We start from the raw sequence: 18934 nt of genomic DNA, 5'->3' as shown, positions 1-18934 counted from the left end.
GTAATCTTGGATTTGATATTCGATGATTATCTTTTCCTTTAAGAAGTGATCAGATTAAGATGGCAGAGGAGCAGGAGAACTAAATTTTGTCTGGTCCCAGGAGTTCAGCTAGATAGTTATCAAAACATTCTGAATACCTGTGAACTCAACAGGAGATCAAAGAAAAGAAGAGCAGCAATTCTATGAACAGAAAACCGACCATTTTCTGGAAGGTAGGATGTGTGGAGAAGTGAATCCGAGGAGATATTTGGGCAGATAGGTGGGGGGAGGGAGCCTCCGTCAGCCACTTACCAGCAAGTGAGAGCAGTGGGGCCTGAAATCAGAACTTTCAGAGGTCTACTCTGTGGAGAGAAATTGCTCCAGTGGCTAAGTGGGGGGTGGAGCCCTCGCGGGGACAGTATGGTCTCAGGACCCGTGGGGTCACAAAAAGACCAGGGGTGTCTGAGGGTGGCAGAGTTCCCAGGTATCGGAGCGGGGAAGCTGGCTGCCCAGATCGAGCCAAGGCATCGGTTCTCAGCTCAGGGTTACCTTAAACCGTGATCTGAGGCACAGTCAGGCCATTGGTCTTCGAGAAGGGACCTCACAAGAGGCAGATCCAGGGAGACCCCCTCCTTCCTCCTTTGGGAGGAGTGGCATGGCAGGAATCTGCTGGGTTTGCAAACTCCAAACGGGGCCATGTGCCAGAGATACAAATGCTCACTCACAGCCTGGGTGAGCTTGGAGTGGGACTCCAAGCTCTTGGGTCCTCCAGCAGGAGACTGGGCAGCCGCCATCTTCATTCCCGTCCTCCAAAGTGGTACAGAAAACATTCAGGGAACAAAAGCTCAGAGAGTGAACCTGAGCAGATTGCTTAGCCTGGCCCCTGGCAAGGGCGGTGCAATTCTGCCTCTTGCAAAGACATTTGAGAATCAGGGCAACAGGCCCCTCCTGCAGAAGATCAGCAAGAACATCTAGCCAAGACCAAGTCTACTGATCAATGAAAACTGCAAAACATAAGTCCTAGCAGAATACAGCATGTAGAATGCATGGCTTTTTTCCAGTGATTCTTTAGTCTTTCAAAGTTAAATTTTTAAAAATTTTCTTTATTTTTTTTCTTTTTCTGTATTTAAAAAATTTTTCTTCTTTCCTATTTTAACCAACATCAATTCCGTATTAAAAATCTTTTTTATTTTTCATTTTTTTCAGTCACAAATTATCCCTTCATTGTATTTAACCCTATTTTTTTGTGTATACATATTTCTTTCTTTAACATTTTGGAATATAGTTTCTTCTAACAGACCAAAATACACCCTAATTCTAGTGTATAGCTTTGTTCTAGTCTCCCACCTGATCACATTCTTTCCTTTCTTAAGAATTTTTTTTCTTTCTTTTTTTGACCAACCCCTTATCTTATCAGTTCCTTTTTAAAAATCTTTTTTGATTTTCATCTTTATGGTCATATTCCATCCCTTCATCATATCTATCTATCTATCTATCTATATACATGTTTTTCTTTCTTTAAAATTTTGGGAGGCAGTTTCTTCTAACAGACCAAAATACACCCCAAATCTGGTGTGTGACTTTGTTCTATTCACCAGCTTGATCTTTTCCCCCCAGTTTCATGTCTCTTCTGATTTGTTTAGTGTGTACTTTTCTGGGGTCGTTGTTACCCTTTTAGCATTTTGTTCTCTCATCCATCTGTTCTTCTCGGAACAAAATGACAAAACAGAAAAACTCACCTCAGAAAATAGAACAAGGGGCGCCTGGGTGGCGCAGTGGGTTAAAGCCTCTGCCTTTGGCTCAGGTCGTGATCTCAGGGTTCTGGGATTGAGCCCCGCATCGGGCTCTCTCTCGGCAGGGAGCCTGCTTCCCCCTCTCTCTCTGTCTGCCTCTCTGCCTACTTGTGTTTCCATCTGTCAAATAAATAAATAAAATCTTAAAAAAAAAAATAGAACAAGAGGCAATTCTTTTTGATTGCCAGAGACATAATCAATATGAATGTGGTGCAAAAACAATGGGTCTTGGAACACTGAAAAAAAAATTTTTTTTAAATTATCTAAAAACAAAAATTTCAAAGACCACTTGTTAAAACAAATAAACTTATAATTCATATGAAAAAAGATATGGACATCAGTAAGATTCAGAACTAGAGTTCAGAATGATGATTATAAAGATATTAGCCAGACTTGGAAAAAGCATAGAAGATACTAGAGAATCACTTTCCAGAGAAATAAAAGAACTAAAATCTAACCAAGTCAAAATCAAAAAGGCTATTAATGAGGTGCAATAAAAAATGGAGGCTGAAACTGTGGAAAGAACCAAGATGCCCTTCAACGGATGAATGGATAAGGAAGATGTGGTCCATATACACTATGGAGTATTATGCGTCCATCAGAAAGGATGAATACCCAACTTTTGTAGCAACATGGACGGGACTGGAAGAGATTATGCTGAGTGAAATAAGTCAAGCAGAGAGAGTCAATTATCATATGGTTTCACTTATTTGTGGAGCCTAACAAATAGCATGGAGGACAAGGGGAGTTAGAGAGGAGAAGGGAGTTGGGGGAACTTGGAAGGGGAGGTGAACCATGAGAGACTAGACTCTGAAAAACAATCTGAGGGGTTTGAAGGGGCGGGGGGTGGGAGGTTGGGGGAACCAGGTAGTGGGTATTGGAGAGGGCATGGATTGCATGGAGCACTGGGTGTGGTGCAAAACCAAGGAATACTGTTATGCTGAAAAAAAAAATAAAATTATATATAAAAAAATGGAGGCTGTTACTGCTAGGATAAATGAGGCAGAAGAGAGAACTAGTGATATAGAAGATCAAGTGATGGAGAACAAAGAAGCTGAGCAAAAGAGAGATAACAATTATAGGATCATAAAGGGAGACTTTGAGAGATAAATGATATCATAAGTTGAAACAATATTAGAATAATTGGTATCCCTGGAGAAGAAGAAAGAGAGAGGGAAAGAAGGTATATTGGAGCAAATTATAGCGAGAACTTCCATAATTTGGATAAGGAAACAGGCATGTAAATCCAGGAGGCACAGAGAACCCCCCTCAAAAAAATCAATAAAAATAGGTCAACACCCCATCATCTAATAGTAAAACTTTTAAGTCTCACAAAGAGAAAATCCTGAAAGCAGCTCAGAACAAGAAGTCTCTAACATGCAGTGGTAGAAATATTAGATTGGCAACAGACAAATCCACAGACCCTGGCAGGCCAGAAAGGACTGGCATGATATATTCAGAGCATTAAATGAGAAAAATATGCAGCCAAGAATACTATGTCCAGCTAGGCTGTCACTGAAAATAGAAGGAGAGATAAAAAGCTTCCAGGACAAACAAAAAATTAAAAGAATTTGCAAACACCAAACCAGCCCTTTAGGAAATATTGAAAGGGGGCCTCTAAGCAAAGAGAGAGCCTAAAAGTAACAGACCAGAAAGGAACAGAGACAGTATACAATAATAGTCACCTTATAGACAATACAGTGGCACTAAATTCATATCTTTCAATAGTTACCATGAGTGTAAATGGGCTAAATGCCCCAATCAAAAGACACAGGCTATCATATTGGATAAAAACACAAGACCTATCAATATGCTGCCTGCAAGAGACTAATTTTAGATCCAAAGACACTTCCAGATTTAAAGTGAGGGGGTGGAAAACAATTTACCATGCTAATGGACATCAAAAGGAAGCTGGGGTGGCGATCCTTATATCAGATAAGTTAGATTTTAAACCAAAGACTATGATAAGAGATGAGGAAGGACACTATGTCATAATTAAAGTGTCCCTCCAACAAGAAGATCTAACAATTTTAAATATCTATACCCCTAATATGGGAGCAGCCAACTAAATAAACCAATTAATAACAAAATCAAAGAAACACATTGACAATACAATAATAGTAGGGGACTTTAACACCCCCTCACTGAAATGGACAGTTAATCCTAGCAAAAGATCAACAAGGAAATAAAGGCCTTAAATGACACGCTGGACCAGATGGACATCACAGATCTATTCAGAACATTCCATCCCAAAGCAACAGAATACACATTCTTCTCTAGTACACATGGAACATTCTCCAGAATAGATCACACCCTGGGTCACAAATCAGGTCTCAACTGATACCAAAAGTTTGGGATCATTCCCTGCATATTTTCATACCATGATGCTCTGAAGCTAGAACTCAATCACAAGAGGAAAGTTGGAAAGAACCCAAATACATGGAGGCTAGAGAGCATCCTACTAAAGAATGAATGAGTCAACCAGGAAATTAAAGAAGAATTAAAAAAAATCATGGAAACAAGTGAAAATGAAAACACAACTGTTCAAAATCTTTGGGATGCAGCAAATGTGGTCCTGAAAGGAAAGTATATAGCAATACAAACCTTTCTCAAGAAACAAGAAAGGTCTCAAGTACACAACCCAACTGTACACCTAAAGGAGCTGGAGAAAGAATGGCAAAGAAAACCTAAACCCAGCACAAGAAGAGAAATAATAAAGAGCAGAAGTCAATGAAATAGAAAACAAAAGAAGAGTAGAACAAGTCAATGAAACTAGGAGCCGGTTCTTTGAAAGAATAAGATTGATAACCCCCTGAACAGACTTATCAAAAAGAAAAAAGAAAGGACCCAAATAAATAAAATCATGAGTGAAAGAAGAGAGAGAACACCAACACCAAAGAAATGCAAACAATTATAAGAACATATTATGAGCAACTATATGCCAGCAAATCTGACAATCTGGAAGAAATGGATGCATTCCTCGAGATGTATAAACTACCAAAACTGAACCAGTAAGAAATAGAAAACCTGAACAGACCCATAACCAGTAAGGAGATTGAAGTGGTCATCAAAAAATCTCCCAAGAAACAAGAGCCCAGGGCTAGACAGCTTCCCAAGGGAATCCTACCAAACATTTAAAAGAGAATTAATATCTATTATACTGAAACTGTTTCAGAAAATAGAAATGGAAGGAAAACTTCTAAACTCATTTTATGAGGCCAGCATTACCTTGATCCCAAAACCAAAGGCCCTATCAAAAGGATAATTACAGACCAATATCCTGGATGAAAGTGGATGCAAAAATTCTCACCAAAATACTAGTCAGTAGGATCCAACAGTACATTAAAAGGATAATTCCCCATGATCAAGTGGGATTTATTCCTGGGCTGCAAGTTTGGTTCAACATCTGCAAATCAATCAATGTGATACAGTACATTAATAAAGAACAAGAACCATATAATACTCGATAGATGAAGAAAAAGCATTTGACAAAGTACAGCATCCTTTCTTGATCAAAAGTCTTCACAGTGTAGAGATAGAGGGTACATATCTCAGTATCATAAAAGCCATCTATGAAAAATCCACAGTGAATATCATCCTCAATGGGGAAAACCTGAGAGCTTTTCCCCTAAGGTCAGGAACATAGCATGGATGTCCACTATCACCACTGTTATTTAACATAATACTAGAAGTCCTAGCCTCAGCAATCAGACAACAAAAAGAAATAAAAGGCATCCAAATCAGCACAGAAGTCAAACTCTCTCTCTCTTTGCAGATGATATGATACTTTATGTGTAAAACCCGAAAGACTCCACTCCAAAACTGCTAGAACGCATACAGGAATTCAGTAAAGTGTCAGGATATAGAATTAATGCACAAAAGTCAGTTGCATTTTTCTACAGCACAAGAGAGAGAAAAGAAATTAAGGAATTGATCCCATTTACAACTGCACCCAAACCCATAAGATACCTAGGAATAAATCTAACCAAAGAGGCAAAGAATCTGTACTCAGAAAACTGTAAAGTACTCATGAAAGAAATTGAGGAAGACACAAAGAAATGGAAAAATGTTCTATGCTCATGGTTTGAAGAACAAATATTGTGAAAATGTCTATGCTACCTAGGGCAATCTACACATTTAATGCAATCCCTATCATAATACCATGAACTTTTTTCCAAAGAAATGGAACAAATAATCCTAAAATTTATATGGAACCAGAAAAGACCCCAAATAGCCAGAGGAACATTGAAAAAGAAAGGCAAAGTTGGTGGCATTACAATTCCAGACCTCAAGCTCTATTACAAAGCTGGAATCATCAATACAGTATGGTACTGGCACAAAATCAGACAGGGATCAATGGAACAGAATAGAGAATCCAGAAATGGAACCTCAACTCTACGGTCAACTAATCTTTGACAAAGAAGGAAAGAATATATGATGGAAAAAGGACTGTGTCTTCAACAAATGGTATTGGGAAAATTGGACAGCCACATGCAGAAGAATGAAACTGGACCATTTCCTTACTCCGTGCACAAAATAAACTCAGAATGGATGAAAGACCTCAATATGAGATAGGAATCCATCAAAATCCTTGAGGAGAGCACAGGCAGTAACCTCTTCGACCTCAGCCACAGCAAATTCTTCCTAGAAGTGTCACCAAAGACAAGGGAATTAAGGGCAAAAATGAACGATTGGGACTTCATCAAGATAAAAGCTTTTGCACAGCAAAGGAAACAGTCAACAATACCAAAAGACAACTGACAGAATGGGAGAATATATTTGCCAATAATGTATCAGATAAAGAGCTAGTATCCAAAATCTATAAAGAACTTAGCAATCTCAACACCCAAAGAACAAATAATCCAATCAAGAAATGGGCAGAGGACATGAACAGACATTTCTGCAAAGAAGACATCCAAATGGCCAACAGACACATGAAAAAGTTCTCAGTATCACTCAGCATCAGGGAAATACAAATCAAAACCACAGCGAGATACCACCTCACACCAGTGAGAATGGCTAAAATTAACCAGTCAGGAAACGACACGTGTTGGTGAGGATGCGGAGAAAGGGGATCCCTCCTACACTGTTGGTGGGCATGAAAGCTCGTGCAGCCACTCTGGAAAACAGTATGGAAGGTCCTAAAGAAGTTGAATATAGAACTACCCTATGACCAAGCGACTGCACTACTGGGTATACAAATGTAGTGTATGTGAAGGGGCACATGCACCCCAATGTTTATAGCAGTAATGTCCACAATAGCCAAACCATGGAAAAAGCCCAGATGTCCATCAACAGATGAATGGATAAAGAAGTTGTGGTATATAGATAGATAGATAGATGTGTCTATCTATCTATCTATCTATCTATATACATATATCTCTGTGTGTGTGTGTGTGTAATGGAATATTATGCAGCCATCAAAAAACCCCCAAATCTTGCCACTTGCAACAACGTGCATGGAACTAGAGGGTATTATGCTAGGCAAAATAAGTCAATCAGAGAAAGACAATTATATGATCTTACTGATATGAGGATTTTGAGAAAGAAGACAGAGGATCATAGGCTAAGGGATGGAAAATGAAACAAGATGAAACCAGAGAGGGAGAGAAACCTTCATAAAAGACTCTTAATCTCAGGAAATATATTGAGTGTTGCTGGGTGATGGACATTGGGGAGGGTATGTACTATGGTGAGTGCTGTGAATTGTAAGACTGACGAATGACAGACCTGTACCCCTGAAACAAATAATACATTATATGTTAATAATAATAACTTTAAAAAGTGCTTAAAAAAAGAGAAGTGATCAGATTTTCCTGGTTTCTTTTTGGTCAAGTAATTTTGGACTTTATGCAGGTATTTTGGGTATTCTATCAGGAGACTCTAGGCACTACTAAAATTCTTTGGAGAATGTTGATTTTTGTTTTTGTTTTTGTTTTTATTTTTGGAGGTAATCATTCATATTAGGTTCAGACTGCAAGTTTTGTTTTACCTTCTCTTGATGGTGGTTCCATCTTAATTAAGTTTTCAAGGCCCTTGCTATTGTGTCTGTTCTGTGCATTTGCACTCGGGGTGAATTCAGGACACGTTTTAGCCACTGCAATAGGAGATCTCCTTCTCTGGATCTTCCTGCTTTTCTGCCAAACTCTCTGGCTTTCCTGGTCATCTGACTAGAAAGATAAGGTTTAACTTGAAGTTCTAGTGTGAACACATTTCATATAATTCTTTATGACTGGGGCAACCCTCAAGATAAAGTGATAAGAAAAACAGAGAGAGGGAAAAAATAAATAATTCCTCCATTCTTTCTGAATCACAAGATTCCCTTTCTCTGGTTCCCCTGGCCAGAAATATGTTTGTTTGTTTCTTTGTTTTTCCTCAAAATTTTAGATGCTGGGACTACTCTTGCAATGTGGCACCCACATGGCAGGATGATTTGGGTTACCCTTGGTGCAGGACTGGAAAGAAATATAGGAAAAAAATTCCTTGGGTCAAAGTGGGAAAACAAAAGAATAAAAATACCAAGGAAACTCACCCCTGTATGGGTTTTTCAAATTTAGTCCCCCCTCCTCTTTTTTTTTTTTTTGTTTTGTTTTTCCTCCTTAATCTGCTTGTTATTTTTAACTTTTTTTTTTTTTAAAGATTTATGTATTTATTTATTTGATAGAGAGATCACAAGCAGGCAGAGAGGCAGGCAGAGAGAGGAGTAAGCAGGCTCCCTGCTGAGCAGAGAGCCCGATGCGGGGCTCGATCCCAGGACTCCGAGATCATGACCTGAGCCGAAGGCAGCGGCTTAACCCACTGAGCCACCCAGGCGCCCCTATTTTTAACTTTTGAGAGTTGTCAGGTCATTGTTTTTGTGTGTTTGGCCACAGTTTTTAGTTAATCAGTGGGAAATATTGGTTGCAGGGAGCTTATTCCATTGTGGCTGGCAATGGGAGTCCTCTATATTCAGTTTGTGTTGATTCTTTTTATATTAAGTTTTTCTTTTAATTCCAGTGTAGCTAACATACAGTGTTATATTAGTTTCAGGTGTACAATATAGTAATCCAACAATTCTGTACCTCACACAGCGTTCATCATGGTAAGTGTACTCTTTAATCCTCATCACCTATTTCACCTATCCCCCCACCGACCTCCCTTCTGGGAACCATCAATTTGTTTTCTGTAGTTAAGAGTCTGTTTCTTGGTTTGTCTCTCACTCCTTTTTCTTTTCCTTGCTTGTTTGTTTTGTTTCTTAAATTCCACATATGACTGAAATCAGATGGTATTTGTCTTTTTCTGACTTATTTTGCTAAGCATTGTACACTCTAGCTCTATCCATGTTGATTCAAATGGCAAGATTTCATTTTTTAGGGGTGAATAATATTCCATACATATATATAATGGTACATATCATTCTTTCTTTAACCATTCATCTATCAATGGACACATAGGCTGCTTCCATAGTTTGGCTATTATAAATAATGCTGCTATAAATATAGGGGTGTATGTATCTCCTTGATGTAATAGTTTTGTATTGTTTAGGTAAATACCCAGTAGTGTGATTACTAGAAGATAGGTAGTTTCATTTTTAACTTTTTGAGGAAACTCTGTACTGTTTTCCATAGTGACTGCACCAGTTTGCATTCCTTCCAATAAAGCATGACGGTTCCTATTTCTCCACATCTTCTCCAACACTTGTTGTTTTTTTGTATTTTTGATTTTAGCAATTCTGACAGATATGAAGTGATATCTCATTGTAGTTTTGATTTGCATTTCCCTGACAACAAGTGATGTGGAACACTTTTTCATGTGTCTGTTGGCCATCTGGATGTCCTCTTTGGAGAAATGTCTGTTCATGTTTTCTTCCCATTTTTAATTGGATTATCCTTTTCTGAGTGTTGAGTAGTACAAGTTCTTTATATATTTTGTATACTAACCCTTTATCAGAGATGTCACTGGCAAATATTTTCTCCCATTCAGTAGGTTGTCTTTTAGTTTTGCTGATTGCTTCATTTGCTGCGCAGAAGCTTTTTGTTTTGATATAGTCCCAATAGTTATTTTTGCTTTTATTTCGCTTGCTTCAGGAGACATATCTATAAAAAGTTGCTACATTTGATGTTGGAGAAATTACTATTTGTGGGGTCTTCTCTGATTTTTATAGTTTCAGGTCTCACATGTAGGTCCTTAATCCATTTTGAATTTATCTTTGTGTACTGTGTAAGCCAGTAGTCCAGTTTCATCCATTTTTATGTATCAGTCTAGTTTTCTGAACACCAGTTGTTGAAGAGGTTGTCTTTTCCCCACTGCATATTCTTTTTTTTTAAACACCATTTCAACTTCTGTTTATTAATTTTCATAAAACAATGAAGTTACAAGAGTGTAACTCTCGTAATTACAAGAGTAGTAAGTTCTGGTCTTTAAATGGTCTTTTTCCAGTTAGTGTCACATTGAGATCTTCTTCTCTGTGAGTGCCCTGATGCTTAATAAAGCTTGTGTGCCAGATGAAAGATTTTCTGCATTTGTCACATCTGTAGGGTCTCTCTCTGGTATGAATGACCTCATGGCAATGAAGATTTTGCCTTAAAACTAAAAGTTTTTCCACATTCTCTACATTCAAAGAATTCCTCTTTGGTATGGGTTCTTTGATGTTGAATGAGATCTACACTCTGGCTAAAGGACTCTCCACATTCACCATAATTGTGAGTGTTCTTTTCAGTATGAAACCGTTGATGGCTCAGAAGGGTTGAATGCTGACCAAAGGCCTTTCCACATTGGAGACACTGATGGGGTTTTTCTCTACTGTGAGTTAACTGATGTTGAATAAGGGTTGAATTCTGACTAAACGTTCTTTCGTACTCACTACATTTATAGGGTTTTTCTTTGGTATGGATCCTCTTATGTTCAATAAGATACACCATCTGACGGAAAAATTTTCCACAGTCATGACACTTATATGGCTTTTTCTGAGGGTAACACTGTTTATGTACAGTAAGAGTAGACTTCTATCTGAAGGCTTGCCTGCATATGTCATATTCAAAGGGATCCTCTGACATGTGATTTTTTTGATGTTGAATGAAATTTGCCTGACGCCTGAAGACTCTTCCACATTTACCACATTCATTAAGATTTTGAGTTTGTAAGAATTTACTTGTGCCACAGAAGCACTGATCTCTGACTGAAAGGTTTTCCATGCTCCTCGCATTTGCCCTGTTTCTTCTGTGTTTGAGCATTCTGATCTTGAATAAGGTGAAGGTTTTGAAAGAAATCATTGTGGCATTCATCACCAAGAGCAGGGAACGCAAGTCTGTAAAGGTCTGCCAATTCATTACAATTATGTAACTTTTCTACAGGTCTCTTGGCCTGTTGTCTGCTTTACTACTGATGTCTTACAGGACTCTAAATCTTCAGAAATTTTCTCCTTTGGAATTGGCTTTTTCATCTTGCTTCTGGCTTTAGAACCTGGGCAAGCACTACTAGAAGTCCCTGTTCTTGGGAGATCTAGGATGCATGGTTCTTCCCACTGCTCCAGCAGGCAGATTACCTCAGGTTTGGGAAACTGAAATCCCAACAACATCATGTTTCTGCAATTTTCCAGAATCACATCTCTGTAGAAGTCCTTCTGAGCTCAGTCAAGTTTGCTCCATTCTTCTCTGGCGAAATACATCGCCACATCCTAAAAGGACAGCAGCTGCTTCCACCCAGCTGTCAGGAATACAGCTTCCAAATCCTGATCTCTGAGATGGGGCAGGACTGCTGCTATCAGAATGGACTTCTAGGAAGCATGCCCCCATTGCAGATTCTTTCCTCCTTTGTCAAAGATTAATTGACCATATAAATGTGTTTTTTTCCTGTGCTTTCTATTCTATTTCATTGGTCTCTGTGCCTATTTTTTGCCAGTGTTATACTCTTTTGATTACTACAGCTTTGTAGTATAACTTGAAATCTGGGATTGTGATACCTCCAGCTTTTTCTTTTTCAATATTATTATGGCTATTTAGGGTCTTTTGTGGTTCCATACAAATTTTAGAATTTTTTTTCTAGTTCTGTGAAAAATGTCATTGGTATTTTAATAGGGATTGGATTAAATCTGTAGATTGCTTTGGGTAGTGTGGACATTTTAACAATATTTATCTTCCAGCCCATGAACATGGGATATATTTCCACTTATTTGTATCATTTTCAGTATCTTTCATTAGTGTTTTATAGTTTTCAGTCTCTTACCACCTTGGTTAAGTTTTTTCCTAGATATTTTATTATCTTTGGTGCAATTGTAAATGGGATTGTTTTCTTAATTTCTCTTTCTGTTGCTTCATTATTAGTATATAAAAATGCCAAAGATTTTTATACATTGATGTTGTATCCTGCAACCTCACTGAATTTATTTATTAGGTCTAGTAATTTTTCTGGTGGAGTCTTTAGGGTTTTCTATATATACTGTCATATCATTTGCAGATAGTGAAAGTTTTACTTCTCCCTTACCAGTTTGGTTGCCTTTTATTCCTTTCTCTTGTCTGATTGCTGTAGTTAGAACTTCCAGTGTTATGTTAAATGATACTGGTGAGTGGACATCCCTGCCTTGTTCCTGACTTTAGGGGAAATGCTCTCAGTTTTTCCTCATTGAGTATGATGTTAGCTGTGGGTTTTTCATATATGGCCTTTATTATGTTGGGATATGTTCCCTCTAATCCTACTTTGTTGAGGGTTTTTGTCATGAATGTATATTGTACTTTGTCAAATATTTTTTTCTACATCTATTGAAATGATATATATATTTTTTATCCCTTCTTTTATTGATGTGATGTATCACATTGATTGACTTATAAATATTGAACCACCTTTACACCCCAAGAGTAAATCCAATTTGATCATGGTGAATGATTTTTTAAATGTATCATTGGATTTAGTTTGCTCATATTTTTTGAGCATTTTTACATTGATGTTCATCAGAGATATTGACCTGTAATTCTCTGTCTTTGTAGTGTATCTAGTTTTGGCATCAGGGTAATCCTGAATTCAGAGAATGAATTATGAACTTTTACTTCCTCTTTTAGTTTTTTTGGAATAGCTCAAGAATAGGTATTAACTCTTCTTTAAATGTTTGGTATAACTCACTTGTGAAGCTGTCCAGCCCTGGACTTCTATTTGCTGGGAGTTCTTGGACTGCTCATCAAATTTTACTGCTGGTGATCAGTTTGTTCAAATTTTCTATTTCTTCCTGATTCAGTTTTGGAAGGTTATGTGTTTCTAGGAATTTATCCATTTCTTCTAGGTTTTCCAATTTGTTAGCATATAATTTTTCATAATATCCTCATAATCTTTTGTATTTCTTCCCTTTCATTTATGATTTTATCTATTTGAGTCCTTTCTCTCTCTCTCTCTCTCTTTTAATGAGTCTGGTTAAAGGTTTATCATTTTTGTTGGTGTTTTCAAAGAACTAGCTCCTGGTTTCATTGATTCTGATCTACTGTTTAAAATTAAGTCTCTATTTTGTTTATTTCTGATCTAATCTTTATTATTTCCTTCCTTCTACTGATTTTTAAAAAAATTGTTATTTTCCTAGTTCCTTTAGATGTAGGGTTAAGTTGCTTACTTGGGATTTTTCTTGCTTCTTAGAACCACTTTGTTGTATCCCCCAAATTTTAGACTTTTGTATTTTTATTTTCATTTGTCTCCATGTATTTTTCAGCTTTGTCTTTGATTTCTTGGTTGATCCATTCACTGTTTAGTAGCACATTATTTAACCTCTGTATATTTGTGTGCTTTCCATGTTCTTTCTTGTGGTTGCTTTCTAATTTCATAGTGCTGTGATTGGAAAAGATTCATGGTATGACTTCACTATTTTTGGATTTGTTGGTACTTGTTTCATGGCCTACTACATGATCTGTTCTGGAGAAAGTTCCAAGTACACTTGAAAAAGAATGTGTAGTCTGCTGTTTTAGGATGGCATGTTCTGAATATGTCTGTTAGATCTACCTGAACCAGTGTGTTATTCAAAGCCAGTCTTGGGATCGCTCTCCACCTTATTTACACAGATGTGAGTGATATCTAGTCATAAACATGGGGCAGCGTGGGCTTAGGATCCTCCTCTTCTGTCATCTTCCCAACCTCCTTTTCACTTTTGTATTGATTCTTAATTGTGGGTTTCTTCATTGTGTCTGTCACCTAGATGATAAAAAGTTAGTTGTTGAGTGAAAGGATAAATGACTAAAGGAAGAGAGAAGGAAGAAAATGAGAAAAAGAAAGGAAGGAAGAAGAAATAAAGGAAAGAAAGAACATGGATGGATGGTTTTTGGAATGTTTGTGGTTCCCACATCATGGCAATGTCTTTAGGCATAATACTACATTATGGTCACTAGATGGCAGTAGAAGTCAGTGTCCATTCAGTGATATTATTTACACACACACACACACACACACACACACACACACATTTAATTGAGGTTTAGGTGATGGCCATGTTCTATTAGTTCTGTGGTATACAAATAGTGATTCAATATATATATCTATATATATTTTTTTAAATTGAGGTATAGGTGATAGCCATGTTATATTAGTTTTGTTGTATACAAATAGTGATTCAACAGCTCTGTACATTATGCTAGGCTCACCACAAGTGTAGCTACAATCTGTCACCATACAGTGCTATTACAATACCACTGGCTACATTCTCTATGCTGTACCTTTATTCACATGATTTATTCATTCCATAACTATAAGCCCATGATTCCTACTCCCCTTCTTTGGGGATTTTGTTTATCTTCCCAGCCCTTCATCCCTCGGGTAACCACCAGATTGTGCTCTGTGTTTATGGGTCTGTTTCTGCTTTATTGTTTGTTTTTGTTTTGTTTTTTAGATGCCACATGTAAGTGAAATCATATGATGTTTGTCTTTCTCTGTCTGACTTATGTCACTTAGCATAATACTCTCTGGGCCTATCCATGATGTTGCAAATGGCAAGATTTCATCCTTTTATGGCTGAATGGTATCCCATTGTATATATACACTACATATTTACGTTTTTTGGAAATATATTCAATAATCTTTGATAGTCTACTCTTGGTAGGGTACTTCATTAGGGACTAAGGAGTGGGAGTGCAGAGGGAATAAGGCACAAAGATAATAAGGGGCAGTTCTTACCTTTCAGGAACTCACAAGTGGACAGAAATGATAGACTCACAATATATGAATCAGACTGTGGTAAGCCTACAGCAGGCATATAACGTAATACTAAGTGAGACGGAGGAGGGATTAGTTATGACAATAGAAACTGGCCTCACAGAAGCAGAGTTTGAGCTAGACCTCAAAGGATGGGTATAGGTTGGACACATGTAGTTTCTGGGAGTAGAGAGGAGGCATTCCAAATAGAGGGTACAAATCTGGGAATAATATTCAGAGAACAGTAAATACTGAGATGTGGCTGCAATGTAGGCTATATGAAGGAAATAATGGGAAATTATGCTAGGAAGCTAAGTTGGGATCAAATTATGGATTTCTTAAATGGGGAGAAGGACCATAGTCCTGGAGTTGTTTCTAAATCCTGTGGTCATGCCCCATTTGTGTGCCAAGTGCTAAGTAGGCTGGCAGGTTTTAGCTATAGTTGTGGTGGGGCAGCTTGTCCCAGGGCCCCATGCAGCCACCGCTGGATCAGCAGCCAAGGACTCAGATGATTCTAGATTCCCAGAGAAAAGCTCCCCGAGTGCCTCAGCTGGCAGGAACCATGCCAGACATGGTGCTTTAAAGGGCCTGTATGGACTCAGCTTGTTACCATGTAGGAATGTGGGCTCTGAATTACTAGATCCTCCTATTCTTAAAGATAACTTGGAAATATAAATTTATGTGAAATTTTCTGATTTTTTGAATGATAGCACTGACTCATAAGTTAGAAAGCACTGAGTAAGCCAATCAAGACACATGTGTGGACTAGAGTACGCCCCTGGGCAGTCATTCGTGACCTCTATTCTGGAGTCATCTGTGGGTTTTGTTCCTGGTCTCTGCCATGGCTGAGATCCAGTCCTATGATCTCCCGGGAATTCCTACCTTCTGAATTCCCCCTTCCATGTGTGCAAAGTTTCCCCGGGAATATCTCTCAGGACAACACTTCCCAGCCCTTCTCACCAGTGAGCTCTCCCACCTGCCTTCTCCTCTCAGTAGGAACCACCAGGATGGCCACTCAGGGGAGGCAGCTGGGATGCTAGCACCCCATTCCCGGTATCCTCGTGTGTCTCAGATACATCAAGGGGAGCTTCCTCATGACCCCAGTGATTCATCTGTGCACACTAAACAGCGTTCAGAAATTACTTTGGTTTTTGAGAGTAATTTTCTTTTTTAAATTTTTTATGTCTCTGTACTTTCAGGTTACATTCTATCCTACTGACACGGCTACATCCAGAGTTCAGTAATCACTTCTTATTTCTTCTTAGTTAGAACTGGAGGAGAATTTGGATTTTGTGTTTTTTCTTGCTGACTCCTTATTATAGCTCTCTGGGTCACACACACACACGAAATCCCCCAAACCCTCCACCCCCTAAAACAAACAAACTAACAACAACAATAACAACAAAACCCCCAAATGATTGGAATTCTATGTTGCTAGAGTCCACAGAAGTTGGGAATCTGGTCCAAGGACGCTATGGTGCCTGAGAAATGGATTGATGGGTAGACACAGGATGCAGACTCAGGAAGGACACCTGAATGTTCTTTCCTTCCCCTTTTCTCTCCTCCCCAGATCAGTGTTCCAGGAGGCATAGGAAGAGTAAGAAAAACAGAACAGTTAAAGGGCAGATTCTGAGGTTTAGTCTGGACTCTTCCCCGAACAAGTGAGGTGGCTTTGGGCACATCACTTAGCCTCTCTGCCTCAATTACCTTCTCTGTAACGTGGGGAAGTATATACGCAGTCTCAGAGAGCTATTTTGAACACTAAACAAAATGTCTGGCCCTATGTAAGCAGAGATAAGTAAATGGATATTTGTTTCTTTTCTTTTCTTTTTTTTTTTTTTTTAAAGATTTTATTTATTTATTTGACAGAGAGAGAGAGAGAGAGATCACAACTAGGCAGAGAGAGAGAGAGGGAAGCAGGCTCCCCGCTGAGCAGAGAGCCCGATGTGGGGCTTGATCCCAGGACCCTGAGATCATGACCTGAGCTGAAGGCAGAGGCTCAACCCACTGAGCCACCCAGGAACCCCTTTCTTCTTTTTTTAAAATGTGGATGTTACCATAACTTTCATTTCTTAAACCCAAAGACAAAACTTTGAAGGAACAACAAAATGTCCCTAAGTATTCCAGCTTCTCTGATCCTGCAGGGCTGACCGTGTCCCCTTCGCAGGTCCAGACTCTTTTTGTTCTTAGTTCCTTTCTAGTCTCAGTGGACTCTCAGCTGGAAACTGGATTCTTCTCAGTGAGCAGTTTCCAGTCACAGTACTGGGGCTCAAGAGAGGAGGGGGAAGGGTTTGCCTTGGAAATCCTAGCGGACAGAGTCTTTTTCAGGAGCGCTGGATGCCGACAGGGTGTTTGGGGCTGACAACAGTGTCTGCTCCCTTGGGTTGGTGGGGGCGGTGTGTAGAGGTTGAGTCGGTGGCATCTCTAGGGGCTTATTTGGTTATGACTTTTCACTAGGTGGCAGCAGAAAATCATAAAGAGAATCCACAAGCCCAGGCCCCTGCTCAGCCCGCAGAGTAGCTAAAAGGCAAGAGAAGGGATGGTGGCTTGGGAAGGACAAAATAAACTAAAAAGGTTTTGCATAAGCTTTAACGTGTCAAGAGAACTATGATGGGAGAGTACATTTTGAATAACATATATACAACATTTATATACAACATTTTATTTTTATTTTGGGGTCAAGTACAGAAGATAAGAGACCAAGCCATGTTTAGACCCACTTGTCAGCAAAAGTTTCCTTGCAGAGGGCCAGATGTAAACCTCTTAGTCTTTGGGGACTGTGAAGGGTCCTCTGTGACTATTCCGCTCTGCCTTTGTAGTCACAAGCAGCCAGAGACAATATGTCGGCACAGGAGGGAAGCTGGGGTCCAGCCCCTCTTTGTTCCTATAAACAGACTTCAGCCCATGGATCGTAATTTTCTCACCTCTGCTGTAGACTGTTCTGTGGCCTGCCCACTGGGTTACTTCGTATCGACGAGAAAGAAATTAAAAAGCAAGTCCCTTATTTCAAAACTGTATTTTTTTTGTTCTTAAATAATTATAATCATTCCATTCCAGGAAAAATAAGCATATGACTAAAATTTAACTACCCCTGTGGAAAGATAACCTTTGTATTATCAAGACCTTGGTATTAGCTAAGACCTAAGATCATAATTAGTGTGAAGCCTGTAAAATTTCCACATTAGCTGAGCAGCGTTGGCCTCCTGGTAGTAGATTTTATTTGGATAGAGCCATTTTTGATTAATGAAGTTGTTTTCTGGACAGAGACAGTATTAACAGTGGTGATTTTTAAGAGAACAGATGTCACTTGCGGGGTAACAATAAACGTCTAAAGTTATAACATGAAAAAATAGAGAGAGAGAGAGGGAGAGAGAGAGGCTTGCTCAGGACAGTCGTTTTCGTCCTGAAATCAGCTCTGTAGGGTTGGCAGGTCAAGCTCCAATATGAATTCAAAAATAGCATCTCCATATGAAAACGAGTGGAGACAAGTCAGCCAGATGAGAGGAGGTTCTGTGTGAGAGGAGAGACAGCTAGACCATGGATGGCCTGGGGAAAGCAGCAGTGGGGCAACATGAATGAGCCTCCCCGAGTTGGTTAACCTCAAAGTTCAGCTGAAGGGGTGAGAAGCAGGTGCAGCTCTCTGTGTTGGCAGAGGAGCCAGTGGCCTCTTTGATTTACACCAAAGCAATCGTCCATGTAGTCTCTCACACAGTTTAGCAGTGTCACCATTTATGGCTTCTCTGGGGTCAGCTTTTATCTCTAAAAGGTCACTTGTCTGGTACCAGTACAAAACGCCCCTGCACCCCCTTTAACTCTTGTGAATGTTGAAGGAGATCAATTCTGTTTATGCCACCTTGAAAGAGCGACTTTTCTGAAGGAGGAAATGGGAAACAGAACATGTTTAAGCGAAAGGAGGGGGCAAGGGTAGGAGTGGAGTCTATACCACAGGACCAGGATTTCAAGCAGACCCTACTGTGAGAGCCAGGAGCAGGCTTGGCTCTGTCAGCTAGGTCCTGGTCTTGCGG

General features: G+C 39.1%; 1 pseudogene; it reads right to left on the bottom strand.

Annotated features, from left to right (window-relative positions):
- Nucleotides 1-10560: 10560 nt before the first annotated feature.
- Nucleotides 10561-11193, bottom strand: LOC116870867 (annotated as a pseudogene).
- Between the last annotated feature and the right edge of the window lie 7741 nt (nt 11194-18934).

This window comes from Lontra canadensis, unplaced genomic scaffold, assembly GCF_010015895.1.
Source record: "Lontra canadensis isolate GAN:19392208 unplaced genomic scaffold, GSC_riverotter_1.0 scaffold24, whole genome shotgun sequence".
In the NCBI taxonomy this organism is placed as follows: Eukaryota; Metazoa; Chordata; class Mammalia; order Carnivora; family Mustelidae; genus Lontra; species Lontra canadensis.
The sequence above is the reverse complement of the archived record's forward strand: the minus strand, read 5'-3'. Positions and strand labels throughout refer to the sequence as shown.